Raw genomic sequence first — 20078 nt, forward strand, 5'->3', positions numbered from 1 at the left:
CCAAAAAAAAGGTTTGGAGTAATGAACCAAAGGTAAAAAAAAAAAAAAAAAAAGAAAAGAAAGAAAAAAAATAAAAGAAAAAAGTGACATAGCTAATCTTGCACTTATCTAGGTGTTGCCAATAAATCCCATTTTTACAAACAGAAAATGTCCAAATGCGCATACTTATGTGCAAATGTCTGAGGGGCAGAAATACCGTCTTTTCACTGTTATCTGCAAACTGTACCCAGATTAAACAAGGCACTGCATAATAAAGATGCTACTGATGTCTACAGCTACTAATTGCTCTGTCTATTCTTTGACTGCAGGTGAAATACTTACCATTGCTGACTTGCAAGAGTAAGATCTTGAGGTTTCAGCGTGGTTACACCACTGGAATGAGGGGAAAGCTCAGACCTGCTCTTCCAGACGAGTTGCAGACTCAGGCCAGCATCACCAAGATGTTGCTTGATTCACACTGTGAAGATTTTTCTTGCTACTGAAGTGCTGAAGACTTAATTATGTTTTTAGATGATAGCTTAGATTCAGCAGCACAAGCTGTATTGTACAAACAAGGAAGCTGACTCAATGAGACACCCAAGACAGCCCAGCCCAACCCCTTCAAATGCATTGCATAGATGATTGCTTTTCCTACAAGATTAAAAACTGAAGCAACATGAAGGTTTAGTATGTTTCACAATGAATTCTGATTTATCAAACATGATTAGTGCATTATGAATATGGATGTGGTTTCTAAAACCAAAAGGAAGTTCATGTGGTTCATCCTTCTTTAAAAGATTAATTTAAACTCAAGAAGCAGCAACAGCAACACAAATATATTATGTGTAAAGTCAGGGAATACAGAGAAGGAATGAGGGAAAAGAAAAATTGGAAAAATCAGGTAAGGTCAAGCAGGATCGACTATGTCCAAGGATTTACCAGAGTCTTGTGCAGTAAAAGCCGTTTTAGGATGGAACAGAGTTGTCTAGAATCTATTTTGACACTTGTTGTTAGCTCTTGTGCTTTAATTTAGTCCCAGAAAGCAGAAACTCAGATTTGAGGGAGGGAGTTCAATCTCAGCCAAACTATTTGTCTTTTTCCTTTTTTCCCCAGACACAGCCCTCAAGGTTTGGCATCAGTTCCCATCTGCTGGAACCATACTGGAGGTTCTTTATCACAGCAGGCTTTCCAGAGGCCAGCAATCTTCTCCCAGCTGGTTAAGCTGGCATTATAGCTGGGTTACATCAGAAGAAGTGCATAAAGGAGTAATTAGGGAACAAGAGAAGGCCCAGTGCAGTTCTAGCAGGACTGCCTGGAGATGAAAAGATGGTGTTTTCCGAGTGTGGAGCTGGATGCAAAGAATAAAGTTTCACACTGAAGGCTGGTGATAACGATGAAAGCATCTGAGAACTGGCTGCAAACCCATCAAGGGCATACTTGGACAGCCAGGATCTTGGACATCATAGAGGCGACCTCCAGCCATAGCTAAGAACAAAATTCCCGGTTTTCTGCCTGAAAGGACAATGAGTCTTGTCTTCAGAACAGCTTCCAGGTGCTCCTCATAAGGCAGCACAAACACAGCCAGTGACCACGTTTCTATGTTGTGGATGAGAGCAAAGAGCTACTCCTCTGTTGTGAGGGACTTATACCTCTGAAAAATATCACATTTATCAAGATAGCACTCTGTCTAAGCATACAAGGTCTCCTATGCTCATCACCATGGTATCTGAGTGTCTCATTTATTATAGAAACAAACAACTCACTTCAGAAACGAGTTAAGGTTGCTAAGTGACAACAATGTACTTACTTATCACATCATTTGCAAAACCCTCACACTTAAAAGCAGGGAAATGAATGATTAAGGACTCCTGAAACCCTATACTGCCCACATAATAAATATATATTTTTAACTTAAGTACAAAGAAGTGCACTTTTTATTTTGGCAAAACAACCTCATGCTTAACCTGTGGATTGTTTTCTTTTTTAGTTTCCCCTCTTTTATGTGATATGTTTATTTCATTGAATTTGGTGTACAAACATTTTCTTAATCTTCATGAGTGGCAAATATGATTAGTTAGTAGAAGTATTTCCAAATACCATTACTATTGGGTAATACTGCATTTGTAATAGGTAAATATATGCCCATTGTTATATTAAAAAAGAATTCCAAAATATTATTGTTCTTCAAAGCAATATTCATTTTGTAGGTGTGTTTCACATTTTTTAAAAAGGCTTTGTTTTCTATTTGAATTCTAGATCATAGAAAAGTATCTATCTTGGGTCAGAATTGAGATTGTTGAGTTTTCTTAGGAGACATGTTTTGTTGTATTTGACAAAACAATTTAGGTAAAATCCAAGTTCATCTAAAGTCAAGAAGAACTTTGACATTGCCTTCAGATGGGTCAGGATTTCACCCTTTATATGTTTTATGTAGGCAATAAAAGATGTATGATGTTCTTAATTATTAATCTCCTGGCTTTTAAGCACTTGGGTTTTGTACCTAATGCAACAGGAACAAGTGGTGCTGAGGGAGTAATGATGTTACTTAATTGTAATTTGTTTCAGGAACAAAACTGCTGCTTGTTTCATGATTTCCTAGATCACTCAGATGTTTATTTTCTGCTTTTCTATCTTCCATTTTTGTGTGGATAAATTAAGATCCAGGTTCTGCTTTCATTTGCAGTAGACCAGAGCTCTGTAGCTTAGGAAGATGTAAATCTACATCACTGGAGGAACTTCCTATGTGCTGGGATCTTGTACCTGAACAGACTGGCAGAGGTACCAGTTGGTTAAACTCCAGTTGTGATCAGCCCTGGTAGAGCTGATAATAACAAGAACCCTACATCCTTCTCCTCCCACTGTCTTCGATGTTTCTGAGGAGAACACCTGCATCAGGGACATGTATAAGTCCACATCCTTGGCCAGTGACAGTTCTCTGGCATGCTCTCCAAGCCATGCCTTGGCCTAGATTTCCAAGCAGTCAGGGTGTAAAAGAGAGGGCAGGTTTTCAAAAGCACTCTCCTTCCCTTTTCCCCACCATTACAGCCCTCACAAGATGAATTCTGAAAGGACTGGGCACTCATTGAGCTGTACTCTCTTGAAAAATGTGGCCACTCGCTTTGAGGCCTAAGTGGGATCTGGGTAATGTCGCCTTGATTGCTGAAAGAATTAGTCAATGACAAAAGGGCAGTCATGGCAGCTTTTCTCCATTAGCTTCCTCTTTCTTCCAACAATATCAATTATAGAAGCTCTGGCCCAAGGTTTCAAATAATAGCTATTTTTCTACAATGTTACTATTTTTGCACATATAAATGCCTTTTGCATGAACCACTGTCAAGGTCTAATCTAATCTATTTATCTGTATTTACAAGGCACTTATCTTCCATAGCATCTAAGTGCTCCATATGGATTAATAGACAACACTGTCATCCAAATACCACATTGTTTCAGTGTTTTGCAACCCACTGAAAAATCTCCCAGTCTAAAACCTTTCCTCTTGGGTCCCATGTAAAATGGAAAGCGTGATGAAGATCATGGCCATGTGGGGATCAAGAACACTGTGGGCCAAAACCTGCTGCCCAAATTCTTGGTGATGTCTGTGGATTTGACATCAGCAGAGGTTTTTAAATTTGTGTCCCTCCTTGGTAGAGCAGGGGTTTGTGCCCAGCTCAGTACTGCTGTTTACATCACCTGGATTAAGGTAGGACCTGGCCTCCTCTTGGTATCACCTTCTCAACATGGGTAGTGTCCCCAGCTTCTCAATCCTGTCCCCTCTGGGTGCAAGCACATTTAGTGGACAAGTGTTTGTTGAGGGAGGGAAGAAACAGCAGGCTCTGAACTGCTGCCGCTGGGCAAGACTCTCCAGGACTCTGCACTTTGCTGGTGGTTTGCTTAGACCTGCTGTGACTCAACAGGCTTCGTATCCAAACAAACAAGGATTTAGCTGAATCATAAACAAAGCAAATTCCCCTTTCTCCTTCCAAAGGATTTGTCTAGTTTGTATTTTTAGGATTAGATTTGCCTCTGATGAGTAGTTATGAGACAGAATGGAGAGAAACGCTTCTTGCTGTTCAACATCTCCTCCTTCCTCTCCTATTCACTCCTCTACCACAGCCAGCATCTTCAAACCAGCCAGCAAAGGGCCCTATGTCCCTTTCTTCTGAATTCTGTCTCTGGACTGTGTGATATGGATGAAAAAGAGAGGAAGAAGAAAAAAGTGAAGAAAAAATATCAGCTTTTAACATAGGAGTAGTTAGATATATTTTTAACACTAAACCAGAATAAATTTCTAGCTCTCCCTTTCTTTCATCTTTAATTTCCCTAAGTGAGACACCTTCCATGATGAATTCTCCCCAGGCAAAATAAAACCAAGTTTTCCTCTGATTTTGGCTGTCTGGGTCAGGCCAAAACTGCCTGACAAGGCCCATACATCACAGGGCAGGCAGAAGTAATGGGGGAACTGGGAAGAGAGGGAGCAGGACAGCCCAACAGGAGAATTAAATCCTGTATATAGAGAGGAGAAAATGAATGGATTTTGATAAGGGAGAGATAAGAATGTTTCCACTGCCAAATTCCTCATGAGAAACCTCATGGTGTTGCGTGGGAGAGAGGAAGATTTGCTTAGCAAGAGGTGGAAGAAAACGAGGTTATAAAAAAAAGTTTGAGGGCCCCGTTCTAGAAATGCAGGTATCCCAACCCAGCTAAAAGTGGATGCAAGTTTCTCAGCCACGAGAGAAGACCCTGATGAGAGCAGCTGTCACTACAATCTCCTAATTGGAAATAATTGGGATTCTGTCTCAAACCACAAAGCCCTGAATTAACCAGCACAGCCTCCACCAGGAAGCATCTGCTGCCATCTCCAATGGCAACAGTTCAACCCCCACCACGTCCAGCTCACTCCCTCCACCCGCCAACTGGCAGGAGAAGCCCCGAGCATCCTGCATCTGCGGGTGTCTGAGGGTGCAGAGGGAGCCCAGGGAGAGGCAGGAGGAGGGTAAGGGCTACCATTGGCCTTGAGAGCCGAGGCCACCCTGGGATGGCCAAGAGAGTGATGATGGGGGGTGGCCAGGGGGTGCAGGGGTCACAGGGGACAGTGGGAGGATAGGGGGAGAGACAGCTTGGGAAGGCAGCCCCACTCCCCAGCACCACTCGACAGTGGCTGTTCCAACATTACACACCATGAAGGGCCCTGGGAAAGACTGTTGGAATTAGTGCTTTTTGCTGATTGTGTTAACGGCTCCTTTGTGTTGTTCATATGCTTGTGTATAATTAAGACAGGATTTATTTAATTATTTTTGGGTTTGCATGGGAAGAGGGAATGGGAAAAGTAGTGACGATAGTAAAGAAAGATGAAAAAAAGAGCACTCGAATGTTTGGGGGTGTTGTTTTTTTTTGTAGGGTGGGGAACCAGGAACAAATGACAATCGAAAATATTTGGAACAGGAAAAGGTGACTCCCCACTGAGCCTTGGCAGGTGACGTGCAGTGAAATGTTTGCTTGCTAAAGGACAGCCCTTCTGAGAGATCTGGGGGACCAGACCACCCAGCCGGTCTGGTTGTCCTGCTTCCTCACATCTCCCTTGGGTTGAATGTGCCACATTCATCCCTCAAGGGTCACAGCTTCCCAACACCAGTGACATCCCAGTTCCACACCATGCCTGTTTGTGCCACTTACCTGGCCAAACTGAGATGGAGATCTTCTGGCCAGCTGGGCTTCCCCTGGTCCCTGAGAGTCCTCAGCCACCACAAAGCAGGCAAAGCAAGCTGGAAAACTAAGGGTGCGATGGGAGTCCATCAGGCAAGTGTACATTTGACAATCCTCCCAGGAGCCCTGGTCTGTGTTCTGTGAGCAAGCAGGGGATGGGTGATGCTTTGAAAACCACAGGCCCAGACATCACCCTGTAGGGAAAAGTCTGAAAAAAAATCAAATTAATTGATTAGTATGAAACGTGCCATGCACTACCTTCTCTTCTGTATGCTCCAGGCTTCCTTCTTTCCATCCACCAAAGCACTGAAGCCCTAGAAATGGGAACTGCAGACAGTGTGTGAAGTAATTTTTATTGCTGAAAAGTGATACAGAGTTAACAGATGCTTTTAAAGTGCATTCATCCTAACCTGGGTGCCTTGGAGCCATCTTTGCTCTAGCATTGCACTTAGAGGTTTTTCATCCTAGAACCTGGGAGACTAAAGAGACTATAGAGAAGTCTGATGCATCTTGATAACAAATTGGATCAAATTGTCTGGGTACTCTGTGCCTGGGGCAGATGATGCAATGAAGCTGGAAAACACTTGGACAAACCTGACTCCTCACACTGTGATACCTGCATGATGCCGGGCTGTGAGAGGGGGGAAAGAGAGACTTTTCCTCCAGAAATCACCTTTTGCTGATATTTCTTTGGCTTAATAGAGTTTAATAACTGGTTGAGTTATTCTAGCTTTTCAGGGGAAGTTTCACTAACACCAATTTTGCTTCCTACCTTGGATCTCAATTAGCTGAGCAGGTTCTCATATTTGCCTGTCTATTTCGTAGCGTCTGAAGTTCAGCACTTAACAAACACGAAAGTGATTTGTTTTTCAAGCCTCTTAAGGACACAAACTTACTCCTCTCTCAGCTTCAGACAAGAGGAAGGGGGGGATGGAGAGCCTTTGCTTTCCTTTTGGTATTCTATTAGCACCCTTATACCTCTCTTGAGATGAAGGCTGCTTTGTGCTTAACACTGTGGACCCCTGACCGAAAAGATCGTCCCTGTCCTAAAATGTTTACTCAGCAGGGAAGGGGTGAGATGGGAAATGAAAAGCCTAGAGCAGCAGAGGAAGGGGTTACCTAAAGTCACAGAGGTTGCCATCACAGGGGGGGTTGGAAAGCTGTCTCATGAAACACAGGCCATTTTTTAAGTCCCCAGAGACCACTCTCTCTTACTCATAGCAATTCACTGCAGGTTTCCCCTGCCTGAGAGCCGTACTGACTGCAAAAGGATGGGAGAAAGGAAGAGAATCTATACATCATTTTACTGTGTTTTGTGTATACTTAGATGTAAACCGCACTTTTTTTTCCCCCTGAGATGGAGACATTTTCAAAACGTTCTCATCGGCTCCCCAAGTAAATATCAAACAAATTACTAGATTTTGGTTCGCAGGGGAGAAAATTTGTGACTACCCCAAGAGCCAAATGGCAACAGGGCACCTCTGGGAGACAGCTGTTGTAGTCGATGGTCTAGACTAGTGAAACACACACCCTGGGGATAATTGGGGCTAATTTATGGGAGCAGAGGGGAAGCAAATTACAGCTCTGTACCTGAACCTTCTCTCCACCCATCCGATCTCAAACTGGCAGGATGAGGTTGTGTAGTTATGCTCACGAGAATTCAGTGCAAAGCAGCGTAAGTCCAGATGGAACAGCTCCTGAGAAAACTCTCTTTTTTCTCACTATACTAGAATTGAGACCAATTTACATGCTGTCTTTCACTTAGAGTACATATATTTATTTTCTTTTTTTTTTTTTTTTAATTCCCCTAAATCCTAATCCAGTCTCCGGTTCATGTAGTTCAGTGTACTGCTTTCTATTCCTGACCTCTGTTCTATAGATCACACTAATCCTATCTATAAATTAGTTCATTTACTGAACATCAAGCACAAAACAAACAGCCTGATGGTGTCTTTACCTGGCCATAATCCTGAATCAATACCATTTCATTCTTCTGTCTAAATCAGTGCTGATGATCTGTATCACAGTTAAAGTGCTAATGGTCCACCTATTAAGTAGTTTAAATATGGGATCTTAATGTGGAATTGGGGCATGTTTCTGTGTGTATATGTGATATTAGCAACATACCAACAACCCACCCACTAGGTGTCTATACACTACACACGTTTTCAAGCCATCATGTGGTCTGAAAGTCCCCATTCTTTGGAAGTTGAGCTTTTCAGTCCTTGCTAATAAAAGCTTAAGAGGCAAACGTGCTTAGGAAAAGCTTGAAACAAATCTTGATAACTGTAGCTAGGTATAATGTTAGAGGTCAATTTTTTGTTTGCTGAAAAAGTAATTTCAGGGCACAGGAAGATTTTCACAAATTTGTTTTGACTCCCTCAAATATCTAATCTGGAAACATGAGCAAATAAGAAAGATAATATCCCATTTTGGCATTTTAGAAATGAAGACTCTCTTCAACAGAAAACTGGGTTTTCTATCATCCAAATTGTATTTGTCTTAAGCTTAAGGATTCCCAAAGATGAAAAGAACAAAACTTCAGTTTGAGACTAAGAGAAATTCTCCTTTCCTTTCATTTTCACAAAGAATGACAAAGCTGGGGGGGGAAAGGGAGGGGGGGGAGAAGAAATGGAGGAGGAATGAATGCATAATCCATATTGGTTTGGGTGAATACTAAGCATGTGTTTTACCATGTGTTTTACCCCCTTGCTTTGCCCAGGAAAGCACCAAGAAAAGTTCTGCAGCTTTGCAGAGAGACATGTCGCCTAAAGGATGTCCTACTGCAAGCAATCATATTGAGTTTTGAGGCATGAGGCTCCAATTTTTTCTAGTTTATCCCTTCACAAGCACACTGAAAACAAGCTGTATAAATCAATCAGACACCAAGGACAGAATTGTTTGCTGAGATACACACGCTTCATTCTTAGGGACAAGGCCTCAGCGTTTGTGATTCTGGCTGGGTGGGACTCGTACCCAGAAGGGATGTGGCAGAGAAATCACTTCCCATTCGTTAAGACACTTACTTAACTACACTCGACGGGAGTGTGAGGACAGAGCTCACGGCCTTGAGCCACTTGTTAGTCAAAGAAGACTGCAGAAAGCTTCGGTGTTATGAGCATCAGCAGAGGCAGCAGAGAATCGGCAAGTCCTGGAGGCAGCGCAGCAGCCCAGCGAGTCACTACCAGGGTGGCTGCCTTTCAGACATTTTCTGAGGAAAATAATTACAAAGTGGGAAGATATATTTTTGTGCAGGCAAAGTATTGTCTTCCTCCCCCTTGTCTGGTCTTGTTCTGTACCAACATGAAGTGTACCGTGAGGAGTTCACTTTTGACAAGGTCCTATGATCAATTATGCAAAATTCTAAGTGATATCAACTTGCTTGCAACCCCTTGCATTATCTATAATTATTCCTCTTTGCTACCAATCAAACTGTAAGGCCTCCTTTACTGCTGCTGCTACTACTACTACTAATAATAATTACAACAACAGAAAATAAATAAAGAATGTCAGTGTTCTTCATTAGAACTAACTACCAACATCTCCCTGTTAATTTTAAGAAATGCAAAAGCAGGAAAAAGTTATGTGAGACTGACAGATGAACACTGTCCTGTTCTCAGGAGATAGGAATAACACAGGGATTTATTATTTTATAAAAAAACCTCACCCTGTAAGTTAATGTATCTGTCAAAGATTCCTGCAAAGCATCCAACATCCTCAACACAACTTCATGCAACATTCCCCACCTGCATGCAAATACAGATGGGCTCCATCTGCCAGTGGAAAAGCCCAGGCTCCATCTCCAGGGAGCACATTGGTGAAAATATAAAGAACAACCAGGAAGAAGCTGATTTCAAATCCATGCTGAGCCATTGGTCATTTGGTCTTCTTGGAAATAAATGAGCTTGTAAGGAAATTGCAGTCACCACCTCAAAGCAGAGACCTCCTGAGCAGAAATAAGTTCACAATTGGGAAGGAGTCCCAGTGGTTTGAATTTCTCTTATAGGCCTGGGTTTCCTTATACCCTCTCATGGCACAGAGTCCTCAAGCTGTGGTATGTGGCAAACCCTTCTGTTTGACCTAATCCCTCTTTTTCACAGCTCAAGCTTACACCAAACTTGCCCAAGTGAACACATGAGTGCCTTTGATGTGTTCCCAGAGGCAGGTGAAAGGAAAATTCCAGCATCCTTTTAGAGTCCCTCAGCTGGAGTTCTTTATGGATCTGACCAATGTGGAACAAAGTCGGCAGTGTTCTGGCATCCTGTCCCCTCCACTTCAGGAGCAGAAATACCCCCGGCTCCAGTGCTACCCTAGAAACTGGTCTCCTGGATATTTGGAGCTGCTTTTTGGATTCCCCTTCTTGAAAGGGTTCTCATGTTGGAGGCAGAGATATGGGAAGGAACACAAAGGGCTCTGACTCTATTCAGCCGTTATCCACCCTGATTAATTTTATAGCTAATGACTCTCCAGACATGGTGATGTATGGGGCTCTGTCGGTGACAAAAAAATTGAACTTTTACTAATTAAGTAGAACATCTTCATAGGGTGAAAGGTTTTGCTAACGAAAGTAACTCACAAAGAATTATGTTGGCTAGAGACTGCTGCCGAGATCAGACAGAGAGTGGTATAAAATATTCACTGCAGCTACCGGTCCAAGATTTCACTCCCAGGTTGTCCCTGCAGAGACTGCTCAGTGCCACATTTCCTGGGCTGCAGCCCACCTCTGCCTCAGAAGAAAACCCCTGACACTCTATGCATGCACCCCCTGACTGCATGATGAGCGATGTTTAATGAAGTAGCCTTGGCCCAGCACCAGGAATGTGTGTTATTTATTGCAATTGCCGTGTAAGGACATACAGGACAGCATGAGGTCCATAGTGGTGCAAGGATGGGATTTTTTGGCTTCTCTTCCTATGGATATAACCAAGATACTACACTGTACATCTCCCTCTCCTATGCAAGACAACAACCTTAACTGTAGATCAGGATGAGTGAAAACATGACCTTCATGAAGTCACCATATAGAAGACTCAGCATCTGACCGAACAGAAGTAACCCACCTTGGCACAAAGACAAAAGCAGCAAGAGCAGTCTCCTGGGGTGAGATGGAAAAGAGGTGGTGGAGACACACAGGTCTATAACCGCCCCATCATACATTGAGAGTGGAGAATCACCACCACAGGCTGCACCACTGAAAGGGCAATGGGTCACTCATGGCTCTACTTCATGTGCCTGTAGCAGAGCAGGGACTCTTGTCCCTGAGGAGCTGGAAGGATGAGCCATGAGCTGTGTTTGCTCCACTGAGCCTCTCTGAACCACAGCCCTGGTGCAGCAGGCATGGGGATCCTCATCAAAGTGACATGACCCAACCAGGCCATGGAGAAGGGAAGACTGGCTCCGGGGAGACCTTATAGCGGCCTTTCAATATCTTAAGGGAGACTATAGGAGAGCCAGAGAGGGACTCTTTGTCAGGAAGTGTAGTGAAAGGACAAGAGGCAACGGTTTTAAATTGGAAGAGGGGAGATTTAGATGAGATACTTTCCTGTGAGGGTGGTGAGACACTGGAACAGGTTGCCCAGGGAAGTCGTGGACTCCCCATCCCTGGAGGGGTTCAAGGCCAGGCTGGATGGGGCTTTGAGCAACCTGGTCTGGTGGAAGGTGTCCCTGCCCAGGGCAGGGACGTTGGAACTGGATGATCTTTAAGGTCCCTTCCAACCCAAACCATTCTATGATTCTATGAAACGTTGCTGTGCTTTTATAGAAAGGATTGGGGAAGGGTAAAACAGCAAACTGTCTGGGTCTTTCCTCCCCAGCAAGCTCGGGAAAGGAGCACTTGAAATAAGCCAGTGATGATTTCTACCTGATGAAAATATGCCCCTGTGTTCTGTGGCCTTGCCTTTTTCTTTCCCCTCCCCTCTGCTTTCCAACCAACTTCCCACTTGCTGCAATGCTCGTTACTTTATAATTCTATTGTTGCCCTTTCATGGAGAGATTTGTGGTGTTTTAACCAAGAAACCTACATTAAAATATTGAAATAGGTCATTAAATATTTATTTTCTTCAGCTACTTGTAAAGGCAGAAGGAAATTAGGGAAAACCTGTCAGAAAGGAGCATAATATTCACATTCTTTGAAGAGGCTGTTTATGATTATGTTGCCTGAGGGACCTGCAAAGGCAGGATCACAGAGGCCATGGCGTTAGCTTTTCTTCCTTGCACTTTGTCTCCCTCTCTAGTGGCCTTTCTCTATTCTAGGATACAGCTTGCTGTGCTCATTTCTCCCTTCTCCTTCTCCAGTGTAAATCAAGGTTAACTTCACTCAGGTCAGTCAATGAGGCAACCAAATACACAGACTCACAGCAGGAAGGAAATACGGGGATTGACCCCCACCCCTGTGCCCTGAACAGTTCTCCTCTGACAGCCCCTGTGTCTCCTCTCATGTGGAGATGGAGCTGATGGAAACCAGGAGCAGCTCCACCAGAGGCACTGGGGCTGCATTGGCAGAAAATTAGTGTGACACCTGTGTCAAGCCCAAGGTCTACACTTCCAGCTTCTGCACAGGCTGCTCTTTCCTTTTCCATCTGCACATGAAGGAAACATGGAGATGGGGGAAGATGGCAGGAATGACCTTCACAGGTAGCAGGCAGCAAATCATCATTAAACACTTACTGTCCTAGGAGGAAACTACCAAGGGATCCCAAGTGCTGGGATCTGGGATGATGTCAAGTGCCAGCCAAGAGGCTGGCATCTTCATAAATTTGCCCCTTAGCATGGCTTTAAGGATTTTCCCTGGAATTCCAAATTCTTCTAACCACAATAACAACTCTGTCTTCCACAGACAAGGCTGAGAATTGCAATCAAATTTTCTCTTTTTAGCCCAGTAACCAGTCTTTGGAGATCCACACGTGTGCATGCAGTACAGATAGACTCAATGTGTCATGAGCCCTAGCCACTGAAGAATTAAATTTCCACCTTCAAGGAGACGTGGTCTCCAGTTATAAAAAGTAGAAGGACATGTGGCCGTGTTTTTCCACTTCTCATAAACACACTCTCTCTCTCTCCCCAGTGTCAAGCACTCCATTTCTAGGGTGCTTAACAATTTCCTCACAGCAGCCTGCTTTGCTCTGGGCTCACATGCACATAGACATTCCTGGACATGCTGGGTTGTTGTCACCTGATTTTTCAAGGCTTTTCATTTTCATCTGCAGGTGACAGATAACACCAAGGGAGCCAAACGGTTATGGCAACAAAAACTAAAATAACCCAACAGTTTGTGAAGCAGCTGGTCAGCAAACAAAAATCTGCCGGAGCTTGTTCTGCATGAGTTCACCGGGCAGCCTGGCTGGTGGGTTAAAGACAGGTAAGGCTGGAGCCCCTGCTTGGTTCACCTTTCTCAATGCACCTATGCATGAAGGTCAGGGAAATTTTCTGGGTGGGGAACTGGAACATCAGACACTTTGGGTTTTTTTTTTTGGTTTGGGTTTTTTTTTCTTTTTTTGAGGTTGGACTTGATGATCTCAGATCATCAGACACTTTGGGGTTTTTTTTTTGGTTTTTTTTTTTTCTTTTTTTGAGGTTGGACTTGATGATCTCAGAAGTCCCTTCCAACCATGCTGATTGATTCTGTGATTCTTCGCATTCAACATCCCAAAATTCAGGACAAGAAGAGCTGTTCACAGCAAAAGGGAGGACACTTCGTATTCAACATCCCAAAATTCAGAACGAGAAGAGCTGTTCACAGCAAAAGGGAGGACACCTCACGTGGAGGATGCTATTGCAGAGACCGTTGCAGATTCTACACGCAATTTGCACCTTTTTTCTGCATTACCTGGTAAAAACACATCCCTCCTCTCGGGAAAACATGAAAAGGTGCTTACGTATGTTAAGCGTTGGTCAGATAAAAAACTAAAAGAGAAGGGAAAATAGTGATCCCCCAAATCACCTCTGGTGCAGGAGACTTAAAAAGATCCACTCACATATAAGGTGTGAAACTTTTTTGAGCAGCCTTGGCAGCCGTGAGGAAGCCTGGCCATGGCCATAGTAACTCTGCAGGCAGCCGGTAGTGCCAGAGCAAGGGCTATTCTGCAGTTTGGGATGTGGGGAAAGCACTCCAGAAAACATTGAGTCCTACAGTAGAGATGGGACTATTTGGATTTTCCGCCCCATTACATCAAGTGCCCTTTTCCCTCTCCATCATTCCCTAAAGGTGGTTATAATATGTAATTTGCCTTTAAAAACCGTCATCTCCCAGTAATTTTTTTTTTCATTGAATCCCCACTCAGGTATGACTGTATTTTTGGTGTGCAGAAATTAAATATATCACCCCCAAGTCCATAGTCCTCTGTTTCAAGAAATTTTTTTTTTTTTCTTTCTTTCTTCTTTGTGACTTTTTTCAGTACTCGGTTTTTTGACAAAACAAATGAGCAAAGAAAATACAATACCAAGCTGGCACTCCCTATGACATTTTGTAATAATAATTAAATGAATTGTTTTGAGCTGCTCAGCGCTTTGATGTGTTTCAGGTGCTTCTTCCCTTGTCTGTCTGGGAAATGGGGGAGACAATGCCAGGTGTTGGCCCAGGTACAGGGGAATAGAAAATGGAAGATTTCTTTGAGACACAAATAAGATCCACATTATGCATGACTCAGCACCTCATGTCAAAATTTGGCCCATATCAAAAGGAACACAAAAGGCTGATCACAATGAGCAATAATCCAAAAATACGCTGGCGAGAGGAGAGTACTGTGGATTTCAGAGCAGGGCATGACAATTAGAGCTGTGCAAGATAGTCACAGGGACAAAAATAGATCCAATTCCAAGTGGAAGGTGCCTTTGAAATTTGGGATTTGCATTTTTTTGTGTGCATGCTTTCAACTTGAAAATAGCAATGTGGTTAAATAGAAAAGGCAAAGTGTGAGGATAAAAATAAATATTACTTTATTTTAACAATAATGTATCTAAATCTGGAAAAAACCCAGGAGTATTGCTTGTGCAAGATTTAACACAAAGGATTGTGCTTTGTTTTGTTTTGCTTTAACAAATCCATTCCTAATTCCAATCACTACACGAGAAATACTGCAGCTCCTTTCCTTTCAGCAGTCAGAGAAAAAAACATCTTAGATTAAGAGGATGCCCAGTGATATCAGGAACCCATGTGCATGTTCTTGATCTTCCACTGACTTCTCAGGGAATCAAATGGTCTCCATTTTTTATAGGTAGTTAAGTACCTAGTGGGATTCTCAGATGCACTTCAGAGCCCGACAGCCATACATGTATTTCTTTGCACATTTCTCTCTCTCTGCACCACAGGTGGTGGGGATGGCAGAATTTCCTCAACTCCCGTGAAAAAGACAGTGAATTGCTTAGACAGTGCATGATGAAAATCAGAGAAGATTTAAAGTCAGGAATAACCACCAGCTTTGAAAGAGCTTGGTTAAAAAAAAAAAAAAAAAATTCTCCACCCATGACAGTCGAGCCTTTTGACTTTGTCCTACTGGCACTCATGCAGGGAGGGAGACAGGCACTTCTTGGAACAGGTTGTCCATCCAAAGCAATTCAAAGGCCTTATTTGCAATTCTCATTTTTAATATTTCAGACTGGATTTTAAAGATGCTTCCTGCAGCTACTATTTTGACTCTTTCAGCCCTTTTATGAGTACTGAGCTCTTTTGAAGCTACTCCCCTTTGCTCTGCTGTGATAGCCCCACAGGTTCAACACATTAATCAGCTTTCTCTCACTATAAGGACAGGAAATTTCCTTCCCACCCTCTCTTAGGAAGTGGCCTGTATGTGCCCACAAGTCCCCATCCTGGATGCTGCAGTCCTTGCCTGGATCCCTTTTTCAACCCTCTAGCTCTTTGCAGAGAGGTTCTGCCTCAGATAAAAATGCCTTCACGCTTCTCCTGTGTTTATTCTGTTACTTGCCTTTAACAACATTTTCCAAGGTATTTTAGGTGGCTAATACACCATTAGGACACACAGCTGATGCTTGAAATTCTAACATTTTCCACATTTTGTAAAACACCTTATTACAAAAAGGCTGCTCCTGTACAAGACATTTCTCTTGTAACTTTTCCTCTTTCTCCCACTTTTGTCCCAGGCCTCCAGACGTATCTTGATACCCTATTGGTGCTTTAATATCTCGCACTCCTGGTTCCTTTTCTACATAGAGGGGGATGAAACAGAAGAACTTTTTCATAAGCAGAAAGGGATCTTGTGTCTATTGCTCTTGAAACCACCCCACTCAGTTATGGTTTTTAACTGGACTCTGTCAGTCCAGTGATCTATTCAGTCTTAGACACAATTAGATAAAAAAATCCTTAAAACGTATCCCAGGATAGCAGTAAGGAAGATCACACAGGCAAATCTTAATGCTGACAAGATTTATCAGTTTACCAGCTTTCTGGTAAAACAGAGGAAACCTGGAACCCACACTTTCCATCACCTTTCATTGAAAAAGAAACTCCTGCTCTTATCGGAGTTTTGATTTGATTTCATCTGTTGGAGTGGGTGGGGAGGCTGGGTCTGATGCTGATTAAGATGAACAGCTCTGCTCTCTCCCCACTCTTCTTTGGCTCTCTCACACTCTGACATTTATTTGGAAAAATGAGGTCGTTCTGTGGTATTTTGGAATGAGGGAGCTGGCACACTTCACAGCTGAAAGGAAGCTATGGCCAGGGCCATCTCCAGTGGTGATGGATTTTTGCAGAAACCCAAGGTCATTACCAAAAATTTGGCCACATGTGCCAAGGTCAGCCTACGAGAGCTCACTGTGATGAACAAACCTGACCTGAGTATTATTTGATGGGTCCTGCAAAACAATTGCCCTTCTAAAATAGCTGTTTTCAGGCCAATCAAACGACAATTCTGCCAAGCTCAGAAGCATGCCCAGCTCATTGCAACACTGCCTGCTTTGCCAGCCATATTAATGCCCTCAGAGCTTTGGGTAGGATTAAGAGAGGAGAGAGAAAATGTTAAACAGAGCCCATGAAAGCATCAATGACCAGCCCAGAGCTGTCTTTTGCCCACACCTGCTTTGCATTTTTCTCCTCCCCATATTCCTGAGTTGTGAAAAAGTCTCAAAAGCAAAGAGTTGACCACTCATTGTCAATAGACAATGGTAAGTATTCCCAAAGAGCCTCCTGCAAGGATTCTTGCATTTAATTGCATACAAGATTGGATATCTCACCTCCTGCCTCAGAAATGCTCAAGAGAAGCTGAAGTCCATCCTACCCACAATGCATAAGGCAGCCAGGGAGCTGCTTTGGGCAGTGTTTCTCCCAGGGATGCTGAAATCTCAAGACAGATGCTCTTTGTTGAGCATCTCCAATGACAACTTCTATCAGACACCTCTGATCTGAGTACTGACTGACCACCACACCACCACACCACAGAAACCTTCTCCTCTGCCTCTTCATATCCCATTAACAGACAGGCACGTTAGTCATTTTATTTAACACCTTTTTTTTTTTTTTCATCTTTCTTGGGTGACAAATTGGTGAGACATACAGAGGAAGGGTGTGGTGGTTAGGGCTTAATTCTGAGACATGAAAAATGTCAGTGGCTATTTTTACTTCTGCCTCAGACAAAACACATGCCTCAGAGTGGCCATTCACACCTTTTTTTTTTTTCCTTTTTTTTTCCTTCAGCTGTGTTTGTAGCTCTTTGGAAATGCTTAGGTAAAAAGGTGAATTGTCATTACTTTCTCCACACCTACATTCATCACTGGGAAACTGGGCCACTTGGACCTCAGGAAGTTTGGCCTTCCAATTTCTATTCCTATGTAACCCCCCAGAAGTTCTGACTATCAGGAAGCTCAGATAACCCAGCTGACTTCTCTTCAAAACTCTCACTTTGATTTAACTGTCCACGCTGAGAAACTCTGTCCTGAAGGATCTCCAATATTTCAACAATCAGACTCTCTGTAAGCCAAGGGGTGGTGGGAAGTCCCTAAACCCTTGTATATTCTAGAAATGCAATGGAAATTATGGACCATTTTTCAAAAGAATGAAAGATGTCCATTGATATAGCAAAGGTAGAACCGGAGTTAACCTGAGTTAACCTTGAATTGAGTTATCTAGGAGAATAAACCCAAAGGTAAAGCCACCCTTACTCTGTGAGCCACGACTATTTTTCTCCCTCCTTCCTTGTCCCTTCCAAAAGGCATGAAGTTGACAGAATGGTAGGAAAAAAGATCAAGAAAAAACAAGCCACCACTACCAAAACCCTCTACCGCAAAAGCCAGCCCTGAAAGTTTGTTGCGATGTCAGCAGGAAAAGCAATATCAGCCTCTGAAAAATTAATATGATGCTCACTTGCTGTCTAGTTCCTCCTCTGCTTGTCAATAATTCTGTTCATTCCACGAATATTAAACCTGTTTGCCAGAGCCCTTAATGTGACAAGAAGCTGATGCCTGAAAGCACGATTACTTTCAACTGCACATCATATTTAATTTATTACATAACCTGGTGTTATTGCTTTTATTGATGAACTGTACAGTGTAAAATGATTATTTGTTAAAGATTTCACTGTAGTAAAGGAAAAAGAAGAAAAAAAAAGAAGAAGAAAAAGAGAAAAATCTTTACTGCTCCAAAAAAGCTACTTGTGAATGTTTTTCTGAAAAGATTCAGGAATGGAAGTTACTATTATTACATGATTTTTGGCTTCACACATTCTTCACACTGCAGAACAGATCCACCTTCCTCCATCACTTAATTCAATCCCCTTACTGAGACAGGAACAGAGTAGAGTGAAGCTATCCCTGGTGGGGTGATGTACACATAACTCTTCCATGCCCTGCGCCATTCAATCAAGGTAGTTTGTTTGGGCAGGACAATCTAAGTCCCACATCTAAGCTTAAGCTCCATCTTTGCCTTTGTATTACTGTAATGTGACAAGAACTTACTGGTATCAGTCATTTATACGAAGAGACTGTCTTTTTGGCCCAGCTATGACACAAACATGTTATGATGCTGCACATGGGCAAAACAAAGGATGAGATTCCTGCCTTGAAAGACCATATACTCTGATTCAAAAAGGTAGGAAAAAAGGGAGTTTGGTTTATGCATATGAGAAACCAAGGACCAAAGGCGTGTTGGAATTAGTGCATATATTGCAACTTAATTTCAATCAAGATACCATTTCATTGTCTTCCAAGTCAGGAAAAAAGGGAATTTGTTTTACGCATATGAGAAACCAAGGACCAAAGGCGTGTTGGAATTAGTGCATATATTGCAACTTAATTTCAATCAAGATACCATTTCATTGTCTTCCAAGTTGTCCACTAGAGTGGCCTGTATTTTCATGGACTCTAAAGGAAGTGGGTATCTTAGATGGGTACTGTGAATGCTGATGGTTGAGTCACTGGATAATCCCCACTGTCTGTTTCCCATTTGAGGCTTTCAGTTCAGAGGCATAAATGACAAGCCTGAAAAATGCATAGTCTCATTTAGACAAATCAATGCTGAGAGGTTGTGGTCCTTCTCTGACATTTCAGCTCTTGAGGACAGGACACTGAAGTGTAGCTCTGAGTAGCCATCTGGACCTTTCACTGAACTTCTATAGATCTTGCCTTCTTAATTCCAGACCCAGAGACCGTGACTGTGAATATTCCATACAAAACTGATCACAGTAGGAGATGGCAGAGGAGCCAACATGTCCCCAGCAGAGTGTCCCAGTAGAGTATTTTAGTCCTAATGCCATCATCTTCCAGATGATGGTTTCAATTTGTTAAGGTGTGGGGAGGGGGGGGAGGGGGGAGGAGGAGGGAAGGGTCAAAACACAAAGGAATTGTATTAGTCCCAAGTTTTAGAAATGAATTATCTGCCAATTCCTGAAACCATGATATCAGCTGGAGTTTTATCTCTGGTTTCATTCAGGTAATAATACAGCATTTTAAACCTAAATAGAGATGTCCCTCCTGATTAAAAGGTGCATTGCATTTCCATAATAAACTGGGAGAAATGCAGTCTCAGAAGAATTATTGGAACGGTTTGATATTGAAGCAGATGTAATGAAGAATTCAACCTGCTGCTGAGAGACATTTCTCTTGCTAATTGGTTATAAACAATGCTACTGATGGCATCAATATATGAAACAAGAATTAAGAAATGAAGAATCCTGGTTTTGGATGCATTTCTGCCTCATGGCTGATTGCAAATACCAGTTAAAGACCTTGTTGTTGGGGCTTTTCTAAAATAGCTCTTTCCCTGTAGACTTCTTCTTTCCTGAAATTCTTGGACCTCATGGTCCCTGTTCACCAGGAACTTCATAGAGTCTCCTGAGTCTATCCAGCTGTCTCACTCCAAAAAACAGAAGCAAATATGTGATCATTTTCTTTGCAGGGTTTTGACCCAAGCTCCATTTCTCTAGGTAAAAGGACATTTGGGGGGGGGGGGGGAA

The 20078-nt window shown here is 42.7% G+C and overlaps 1 long non-coding RNA gene across 1 annotated transcript in view; it reads right to left on the reverse strand.

Annotated features, from left to right (window-relative positions):
- Positions 1–5707: 5707 nt before the first annotated feature.
- Positions 5708–20078, reverse strand: part of LOC106889763 — a 130948-nt gene continuing 116577 nt past the window's right edge. The window contains exon 4 of the long non-coding RNA XR_001412393.1: positions 5708–5890. This is a non-coding gene — a long non-coding RNA (uncharacterized LOC106889763). The remainder of the gene's footprint in view (positions 5891–20078) is intronic.

Source organism: Calidris pugnax, unplaced genomic scaffold (assembly GCF_001431845.1).
Source record: "Calidris pugnax isolate Ruff unplaced genomic scaffold, ASM143184v1 scaffold22, whole genome shotgun sequence".
Taxonomy (NCBI): domain Eukaryota; kingdom Metazoa; phylum Chordata; class Aves; order Charadriiformes; family Scolopacidae; genus Calidris; species Calidris pugnax.